The 10603-nt window shown below is 39.8% G+C and overlaps 1 pseudogene; it reads right to left on the reverse strand.

Moving 5' to 3' along the window:
• Positions 1–492: 492 nt before the first annotated feature.
• On the reverse strand, positions 493–1543 carry LOC135228331 (large ribosomal subunit protein uL18-like; annotated as a pseudogene).
• Positions 1544–10603: the final 9060 nt, after the last annotated feature.

Here is a 10603-nt window from a genome sequence, read left to right on the forward strand (position 1 = left end):
TGGGAATAGACATAAATATGGATCTCTTCCAGTCAGTTGGCCAGGAAGCTGTCCTCCATATTTCTTGGCATAGACGAGTGAGCACCTCCAGTGCTGCATCTGTTTGTGGAAACATCTCAATTGATATTCCATCAATTCCTGGAGCCTTGTTTTTCACCAAATGCCTTCAGAGTAGCTTGGACTTCTTGCTTCAGCACCATCAATTCCTGATCATATGCTGCCTCTTGAAATGGTTGAACATCGACTAATTATTTTTGGTATAATGACTCTGTGTATTCCTTCCATCTTCTCTTGATGCTTCCTGCATCGTTTAATTTTTTTCCCATAGAATCCTTCACTATCGCAATTGGAGGCTTGAATTTTTTCTTCAGTTCTTTCAGCCTGAGAAACACCAAGCGTGTTCTTCCCTTTTGGTTTTCCATCTCCAGCTCTCTGCACGTCATTATAATACTTTACTTTGTCTTCTCGAGCCATTTGAAATCTCCTGTTCAGTTCTTTTTTTTTTTTTTTTTGCTTGGTCAATAAGTTTATTACTTTATCTGAAAAATCTTCATAGAAAATTGTGGTTTGGTTTAGCTCTCAGCAGCCCGCTCCTGAGCTCTGAGGAAGCTTGCCTTCTTCTGAGCTACCCGATCTTTCTTCTGGGCAAGAGACATTTTGGGACAATTCCACCTCTTCTTTTTAACATCTTTCTTAGGCTTCTTATCATAAACTGGATTCTCTCTTATAGCAGCATGTGCTTTCTTGTACATCTCCTCCATGTCTGGAGTTACATTGTTCTTTATGTATTGAGAGAATTGTTTCTTATAAGCATCTTCGTCTTCTTCCATTAGGTATCGCATATAATCTGCAACCTTCTGACCCATGATGTGTTTCCGATGTACTTCTGCATTGAATTCCTTGCTTTCTGAATCGTAACCAGGGAATCGTTTGGTACTGTGAGGGATGGACAAGCCTCCATCCACTGCTCCCTTCAGAGCCCCAAAAACTTTATTCCCAGGGGTAGTTCTGGCAAGACCTGCATCCAAATAGCATATGAAGGCACCAGGTTGACCATCAATGCTTTCCACATTGTATTCATCTCCGATTACCTCCACTTGGCCTTCCTAGATCTTGTCCATTCCAAACCTATTGAGAAGCCTGCGGGCCAACAGCAGACCAGTACAATACGCAGCAGCATAATTTGTCAGGCCAACTTTCACACCGGACTTTGGGAGTTTGTGAGCATATGCTGTGCAGACTATCATATCCTCTTCTATACGGGTATAAGCAATCTGTCAAATGATATCTCTGTTGGTTACACGAACTATCATCCTGCATTTGGCTGTGTTGTATTTATTTTTTTTCCTGAATTACCAAGCATTTCCAAGCATAGTAATCAGTTTTACCCTCTCGTCTTCTTCTAAATTTCACTTGGTATCTCTTGAAGTAGGCCTTGTTCTTCACAACTTTAACAAACCCCATCCTGTGGAACGGGGACCGCCGTCCACGAATTGCCACAGACCTGCAGGCCCAGCAGCTCTATGGGGGGGAAAAGCCTGTTCAGTTCTTTTACTTCATCAATTCTTCCTTTTGCTTTAGCTCCTCAAGGTTTGAGAGCAAGTTTCGGAGTCTCCCCTGACGTCTATCTTGGTCTTTTCTGTCTTTTCAATGACCTCTTGCTTTCTTCATGTATGATGTCCTTGATGTCACTGTACAACTCGCCTGGCCTTTGGTCACTAATGTTCAATGCACCAAGTCTGTTCTTCAGGTGGTCTCTAAATTCGCGTGGAATATACTCAAGTTCATATTTTGGCTCTCATGGACTTGCTCTGATTTTCTTCAGTTTCAGCTTGAACTTACATGTGAGCAATTGATGGTCTGTTCCACAGTCAGTCCCTGGCCTTGTTCTGACTAATGATATTGAGATTTTCCATCGTTTCTTTCCATAGATGTAATCAATTTGATTTCTGTGTGTTTTATCTGGCGAGGTCCGTATGTATAGTCTCCATTTATGTTGGTGAAAGTAGGTATTTGTAATGAAGAAGCCGTTGATCTTGCAAAATTCTATCAATCTCCAGCATTGTTTCTATCACCAAGGCCATATTTTCCAACTACTGATCCTTCTTCTTTCTTTCCAACTTTCACATTAAAATCACCAGTAATTACTAATGCATCTTGATTACACGTTCGATCAATTTCAGACTGCAGCACCTGATAAAAATATTTTTCTTCATCATATTCAATTCATGCAGATCTTTTTTGGTTTATTGCAGCAGTGTTTTGTAGTTTTCTTTGCATAGGTCTTTTACATCCCTGGTTAGATTTATTCCTAAGTATTTTATTCTTTTAGGAGCTATTATAAGTGGTATTTTCTCCTGTTTTCCTTTTCATCATTCTCTTTATTGGTGTGTAGAAATCCAACTGATTTTTGTATATTTTTTGTGTGTGTCCTACTAATCTGCTGAATCTTTTTATTAGTTCCAGTGGAGTCTTTTGGGTGTTTTATGTATAGTATCATATCATCTGCAGACAGAGATAGTTAACTTCTTCATTACCATTTAGAATGACATTTGTTTCTTTTTCTTGCCTTATTGCTCTAACTAGGGCTTCCAGCACAATGTTAAATAGGCTTGGTGAAAAAGGGTATCCTTGTCTTTTTCCTGTTCTCAAGGGGAAAGTTTTCAGCCTCTCTCCATTAAGAATGATGTTTGCTGTTGGTTTTGCACAGATGCCCTTTATTATGTTGAGAAATTTCACTTCTATGCCTATTTTATTGAGATCTTTTACCAGAAATGGGAGTTGGACTCTGGCAAATGCCTTTTCTGCATTGATTGAGATATCATGTGATTCTTTTATTTTACTTATGTGGTGGATTATGTTGATTGATTTTCCAGTGTTTAACCATTCTTGAGTACCTGGTATTAATCCCATTTTATCCTAGTGTATTTTTTTTTGATATGATGCTGAATTCTATTGGCTAGAATTTTTTATTACCTTTTTGATCTCTTATCTTGTTATGGGTCTGTTCATAATTTCAACATCAGTTTGTGTTAGCTTGGGTAGGTATTGTGTTTCTAGAAATTTGTACATTTTCTCTAGGTTTTCAAATTTGATGGAGTGTAGTTTTTCATATTATTCATTATGATCCTTTTTACTTCGGTTGGGTCTGTTGTAATGTACCCCATTTCATTTCTTATTTGGGCTATTTATGTCCTCTCCTATTTCTCTTTTGTCAACTGCCAGGTGGCTTGTCAATTTTGTTGATCCTTTCAAAGAATCACCTTTTTGTTTTATTGATTCTTTCTATTGATTTTCCATTTCATTTACTTCTGCTCTGATTTTTATAATTTCCTTTCATCTGTTGACTGTGGGCTTCTTCTGCTGTTCTCTATTTGTTCAAGTTGTGTAGCTAATGTTTTGATTTAGAGTCTTTCTTCTTTTTTGATGCATGCATCTACTGCTGTAATTTGGCCTGTGATCTCTGCCTTTGCTGTGTCCCAAAGGTTGAAGACGATGTGCTTTCATTCTCATTTGATTCTAGCAATTTTCTCATTCTCAGCATACTAGACCATATATTAGTCCAATTCAAAATGACCAATACCAATTCAGCTCACTAATGTCTAGGGTATTGATGTTTATGCATTCCATTTCATTTTTGATGATTTCCAATTTTCCTAGATTCATACTTTGTACATTGCATGTTCTGGTTATTAGTGAATGTTGGCAGCTATTTCTTCTCATTTTGAGTCATGCCACATCAGCAAATGGATGTCCCCAAAGCTTGGCTCTATCTGCGTCATTAAGGTCAACTCCAGTTTGAGGAGACAGCTCTTTCCCAGTCACATTTTGAGTGCCTTCCAACTTGAGGGTCTCATCGTCGAGCACTGTATCAGACAGTGTTCCCCTGCTATTCATAAGGTTTTCAATGGCTAATTATTTTCAGAAGTAGACTGCCTGGTCCTTCTTCCTTGTCTGTCTTAGTCTGGTAGCTCAGCTGAAACCTATCCACCATGGGTGACCCTGCTGATTGAAATACTGGTGGCATAACCTCCAGCATTACAGCCACACACAAGCCCCTACAGTATGACAAACTGACAGATGCGTGAGGGAGACATGCAATAGATGCTCAATAAGTGGTTGCCAATTTTAGTAATAAACAAGACAGCATCTACATGAAAGAGAATTTTAAAAAATCTGTTATTTAAAACGATATGTCAATAAATGGGTATTTATAGTAATACCTACCATTGACTAAGGGTCTTCTATTTGCTGGGCCATGGCGGTGCAGTGGTTAAGTGCTGGGCTGATAACAGACAGGTCAACACTTCAAACCCACCAGCCACTCAGCAAGACGAAGATGTGGCAGTCTGCTTCCATAAATATTACAGCCTTGGAAACCATATGCAGCAGTTCTACTCTATTCTATAAGGCCTCTATGAGTGAGATTCGACTCGACAGCAATTTTTTTTTTCTGGGAAATGGAATCTTGGTGACCCAGCACTTAAGCACTCAGATGCTGACCAAAATGTTGGCAGTCCAAGCCCACCAGCCACTCAGCAGGAGAAAGATGTGCAATTCTGTTTTCTTAACAATTACAGCCTTGGAGACTATGGGGCTGTTGCACTCTGTCCTGTAGGGTTGCTATGTATCCAAATCAACTCCATAGCAACAGTTATGTTCTGGGTATGGTGCTATTTATTGGCATTTTCTTATTTAATCATTAGAACAGCCTTATAGACCACGTATTTCTGTATTTCTCATTTTATAGACAAGGACACAAAAATTCAAAGAAACTAAAACAACCCACTTATGGGATAAAACTCACAGTAGCAACTCGAAAGATGGGATAAGAAACTTAGGGGACAGTGAGTTGATGTTAATCGGGAAAGAACAGCTTAGAACATCAGGGTGAGAATGTTTGCAAAACTCAAAGGTTATAATGAATGTCACTGAATTGTATGTGCAGCAATTGTTGAATTGGTGTATGTTCTGCTGTGTATATTATCAACAATATCAAAAATAAAATAAATTATAAAAAAAGGAAAAATATGTTGGCTGTTTTGCTGTGACTTCAATTCACTGTTGTGTTGAAGAAAATTTGTCAATTTGTAGTTTGTCCATGTTTGTTATTCTTGTCGTTGTTGTAAGAAAATTACAGTCCCTTATTTTCCCTGCTCTTCAATCTGAAAAGCAGCTTTCATTATAATAACTAGAAATTGGAAACAATCTAAATATCCATCAACAGGCAAATAAATAAATTTCAGTATATGCATATACCGAAATACTGAGCATCAAAATCCATGCATGCTTATTAGATATGAAAATATGGATCCATTCCCACATAAGTAGGTGGAGTGAAAGAAGTTAAACAAAAATAATAACATACTGTCTCATATCGTTTAGATATAAATTATGGCATATGAAATAATATGATGACAACTATGTGTTCAGGCTACCACAATCCTATGAGAAGAAATGATTGTTCTCAAATGCTGTCATTGCCACCAAAGAAGGCTGATGTGTAGCCCATTGTATTTCTTGTATTTATACCTCTAGTTGTACTTTTGTAATTTTCAATGTTAAACTCCATGAAATACTTTGAATATTGTGGTATTTACATATTGTACTCAAAAAAGTTTTTTTTTACTTTACATTTTCATTGTACTATTTGATATAATTGGATTTACCTCACCTTCCACATGGTGGAAGGCCATGTGGCTGACTCACAGCATTATGTCAAGGGCTTAGCTATCGTTGACTCATTTCTCAACATAAAAAATTGGGGTAGGAAGTTAATTACTTACTACATATTGAATATTCAGTTCTATTCCAGTCCACAATAGAGGTGTTCAACCTCTATGGAGCTTCCTTTACTGGGACCTCTTGTTTGACAATATGATGCTTGTCTCCACAGACAGACCAACCATGTTTATTGATGTTGGGATGAAACCCCCCCTCTACCTTCTTACACCATTTTCTCTTGATCTGTGACTCTCCCTAGCTGTTCATTGTAGGACAAGAGTTAAATAATGGGGGAACCACAATTTCTTCTATTAAGTCCCCATAACAGGTCTTAATTTTTTTTTTAGTACACCAATACTCACCATTCCACTGCAACATGGACTCTTCTCATGGTGATCTGCTGAGCCAGCACATCCTCTGGTGGCCATATTTCCTGTACTACATCTTCTCACAGTGCTGTGTGATTCTTCTCTCCAAACCAACACTCCATGCTATTCCATCACCAACCCCCTAAATTTGTGCTTCTGGTGTCAATTTCTGTCCAACATTTTATTCAGATCCTTTTAAAGCTCCACACAGTAATAGTCCAACTTCTTCCCTCATAATTATACTCATCTGTCCCACGATGCAAAAAGAAGTGGTAGAGTTCATTTCCTAATTGTGCCTCAATTAGCACTAAAAGAAATATTGTACAATCTTGGAGATTTCAATGTATGTTCCTGGCTTATGCCATGCAGCTATATTAAATGTACTTCATCCATGAAAATTGCTCTTTTATTTTCAGTCAATTGTCCTCAGAGCTAAGACATATATTCAGCACATGGATTTGTCTTTCTTGCTAGCACTACCACTCAGAGCACCTCCGTTCATGGAATACCTGAACACCTCAAAAACCAGTACCTCACCTCAAATAACCTTCCCTCTGACAAGAACATACTTACAAGAAATCAGCTGGACTGGTCCAGCTCTTGGTATCCTACACTCCCCCGTGCCACATCCCAGAAGCATCTGCTTGTGGTATTTGGTTGTGGTGTTTGGCTTAAGTGACTTCTCAGATCCATAACTGAGGTAGTAGAAGGTAAGTATAACCTAGTTTGAGGGCTTCCAGAGATACTGGTCACCTGGGCCATCGAGTGGAAAAGGGAGAGCTCTAAGGACTTGAGGGATACAAGAGTTTGATTTTTCCTCATTTCTGTCATTTCCACTTGCTCATTGCCCTCTCACAATACAGACTTCTTACATTTCCACAAACTTGAAAATTCTTTCCTGGCCTAAATCCATCCTGACATAAGCATTTATAATTTCCTTTGAAATTGCATGAAAATCTTTTAAATCTCAGCATGTGGACACGTGCATACACACACACTCATATTTGACACACAAAAAAACAAACATGCACTCATACTAATACGCATTCTACAATATCTATACTTACACAAGTGGTCACTTATGCAATGTCCACACACAGAGCTGTGCAGGAAGGTTCCAGCTAAAAACAAAGAATCATGAGAGTGAAACAGGTACTGGTGGAGTTGAGGCACCTCTTGCAACCCTTTCAGGCCAGAGCCCAGGAAGATTGGGGTGCAAGGAGAATCTGCTCAGATATGTGAGGTAAAAAGCCAGGTTCTTCGTGGTTATGAATAACGATTTACCATCACTGAATACAAACTCTATGTATATCCTAGCAGAAGAATCCACATCCACTTAGGTTAGCCTAATGTCAGATTGATAGGTATTCACAAGCCCCATTGTAGAGGTGAGGAGCCACCAGAAAAGAGGTCATACAGTTCTCAAGGGACTGACTTTGAATGTGACCCAAAATCTGTGGTCTCTGGAGAAGCATGCTCCATATAATATGTTCTGACCCAGTGTCCTCCCAAGTGCCACTCAACTGTACCGTAGGATGAATAAAGAAGATGGGCATGTCAAGTAATATATGCCTGAAAGAAGGAAGAGAAGGGAAAGTTAGGTGTTGCCCTATCAAAAGAAAAGGAGGGTTCTCATGGAAGAAGATATTATTTTCTCATCATCAAAATGTCCTCTTTCTCTCTCACTATGAAATTAAAACAAATATGATCTCTGTCTCTAGGCCCCAGCTCTCAGTAAAGGAATGGCCATCCCTGGGGAGTGAGTCTGACTTGCTTCTTCCAACTTCTAAAATAAGACTGAGATCTTTCCTGGCTCTTCCCTGATTTCTACCTGTGAGGCCTTTCACATAAAAATCAAGCCATCTCTTTCCAGGTTGAATCCTAGAATCTGACATGAACCTTCATGCTGCGGACTGGATTCTCCAGGAATTATGATCTTTGTTTGGAAAATCATGAGGTTTCTGATGATGTGCTTCCAACTAGTGATCACTTCACCTTGTATCTCAGAGGTTTCCTAAATGAGACTACCCGAATGAGGTGTCTGATATTTGTCAATGATTTTTTTTTTCTCTTCCCAGATGTTACGACCCAGGTGCAGCTAAAAGAGTCAGTCCCAGAATTTGTGAAACTGTCGAAGGCTGGCTCCCTCACCTGAGCTGTCTCTGGATTCTCCAGCACAACCGGTGGTCACTGCTGGGACTGAAAAAAAATAGGGGAAGGAAATAAGGTGGACGGATATATATGGACTAGTGGTAGAAAATCATTTAACCCATCTCTCTGAAGTTGAGTCTCTATCTCCAAAGGCATATCCTAGAATCAGGACTTTCTGAGCCTGAGTTCTGTGACAGTGGAAGACATGGCCCTGAGTGAGTCACGGTAAGAGGGAGGCAATGAGAACTCAGATGAAAACCTGGGCTCCAGGGTGCCTGGAAAGGTGTCTTTCTGAAGGAGGTGCTCAGGATCCACAGAGCAGGAGGGATTCAGTGCCAGGAATAGGTGCAGAGAGGGGCCGATGTGGGTCTTCCTGTTTGTATCAGTGGTTTCCTCCCTTTCCTAGCTCTCAGCTGTTTCTTCTCCTTTTCAACATTCATCCGCCACAAAGTACTTTCCTTGCTTTTTTCCTTCTAATTTCTCACATTCTCACTGCAGCAAAGGAAGAAGGAAATAGCATCTTCTGTTGCCTGAGATTTTACTGGTCGGTAGGAATTACTCTTACTCCAGTTTCCTTAACGACCTTTTTCTCCCTCTACTTTACACACCTGCTAACAATTCTCACCCTCCCTGTGATTGGGAAACATTTCACATACTGATAAACTGCCATAGGATCTCAGACATAATCTCAGAGTTTAGTAACAGAGGGGCTCAGGGGGGCAGCTTTCAGGAGGGCTTTCCAAGGGGACCTGCTTCCTGGGTAGAGAGTTTCCCTCCAGCAATGGTGAGCTCATTCCTTTTGCAATCCATTTTGAGGACAGCTGTGATTCCAAGAAGCATGAACATTTTTCCCTTCAAAGTAATGGAAACTATTTTCACTCAATTCAATATCCTCCATTAGTGACTCAGAGATCAAGGATTGGATACCTCTAGGTTATGTGAGTTGTGCACAAAGACCGTGTTACTGACTCAACATGTTGGTGAGCTAAAGACTTAATGCCGTTTCTGGTCCTTAAAGGTTTATGTTCCTCAAAGTTCTCTTCCAAGGAGATAGTCTACAGACTCAGTAATTTATTGCAGACACTCAGCTTCAAGGAAAAAGGGTAACTAGGAGGTTGCCGGGCTTTCAACAACACAAGGAATGATTACTCTCTAGGCAGAAATGTCTAATATACACCAAAAAAAGAAACAAGAAACACTTTATGTTGGCATGAAGATTTTACCCTCTACAGTAACACTTGAATATATGTAGTAGTAAGGGTGTCTCAGGTGAGGAAATATTCACCCAAGTTAGTGACTCTTTCCAAGGAATTTCAATATATGACAAACATTACTTTGGACCCAGTTTTGCCTGAATCTGATGTTCTTGTTTCATTTAGTTGCTGTATCAACACTTTGGAATATCTGATGGCTTAAACACGAGCTAATTGAGGTATGAAATGAATCAGAATGATTATGTGACCATTCAGAGAGTCCTGGAGTTGTGGTAACTATTCAATATTTATTGATCTATGCCATGGGTTCAGTTGTGCCCCCCCACCCAAATGTGTCTATCAGTTTGGTTGGGCCATGATTCCCAGTATTGTGTGGTTGTCCTCCATTTAGTGATTGTAATTTTATGTTAAAGAGGATTAGGGTGGGATAGTAACACCCTTGCTCATATCACAACCCTGATCCAAAATAAAGGGAGTTTCCCTGCGGTGGCCTGAGCCACTTTTATCTTACAAGAGATAAAAGGAAAGGGAAGTAAACAGAGTTGGGGACCTCATACCACCAAGAAAACAGTGCCGAGAGCAGAGCATGTCCTTTGAACCTAGGGTTCCTGCTCAGAGAAGCTCCTCCACCAAGGGAAGATTGATGACAAGGACCTTCCTCCAGGGCCGACAGAGAGAGAAAGCTGTCCCCTGGGGCTGAAGCCCTGAATTGGATTTTAGCCTACTTTAATGTGAAGAAATAAATTTCTCTTAGTTAAAGCCATCCAGTTGTGGTATTTCTGTTATAGCAGCACTAGATGACGAAGGAAATCTACTTACCCATTTATCTGTCTATCTTTATCTATCTATCTGTCTGCTGTATGTCTGCAAGTCTATCTGTCTGTCTGTCTCTCTACCTATCTCTAGATCTATCAACAGATCTATAGTACATAGACAGATCTATCTAATGATAGATCTATCTGCCTATCTATCTCTCTTTCCATCCCTGGTAGTAGAGGTACCTTGACTCTATTCCCAGAAGTGTCCTTGATCTTTAACTGCATCTGAATTTCTAGCAAGAATATGTCCTGGCATGGATTAAGAGAACCATGGACTTGGTTAAAGGAAGACTCAAGGAAAGGACCTTTCTCCCAAGGGAACGGATAG

Source organism: Loxodonta africana, chromosome 21 (assembly GCF_030014295.1).
Source record: "Loxodonta africana isolate mLoxAfr1 chromosome 21, mLoxAfr1.hap2, whole genome shotgun sequence".
Lineage (NCBI taxonomy): Eukaryota > Metazoa > Chordata > Mammalia > Proboscidea > Elephantidae > Loxodonta > Loxodonta africana.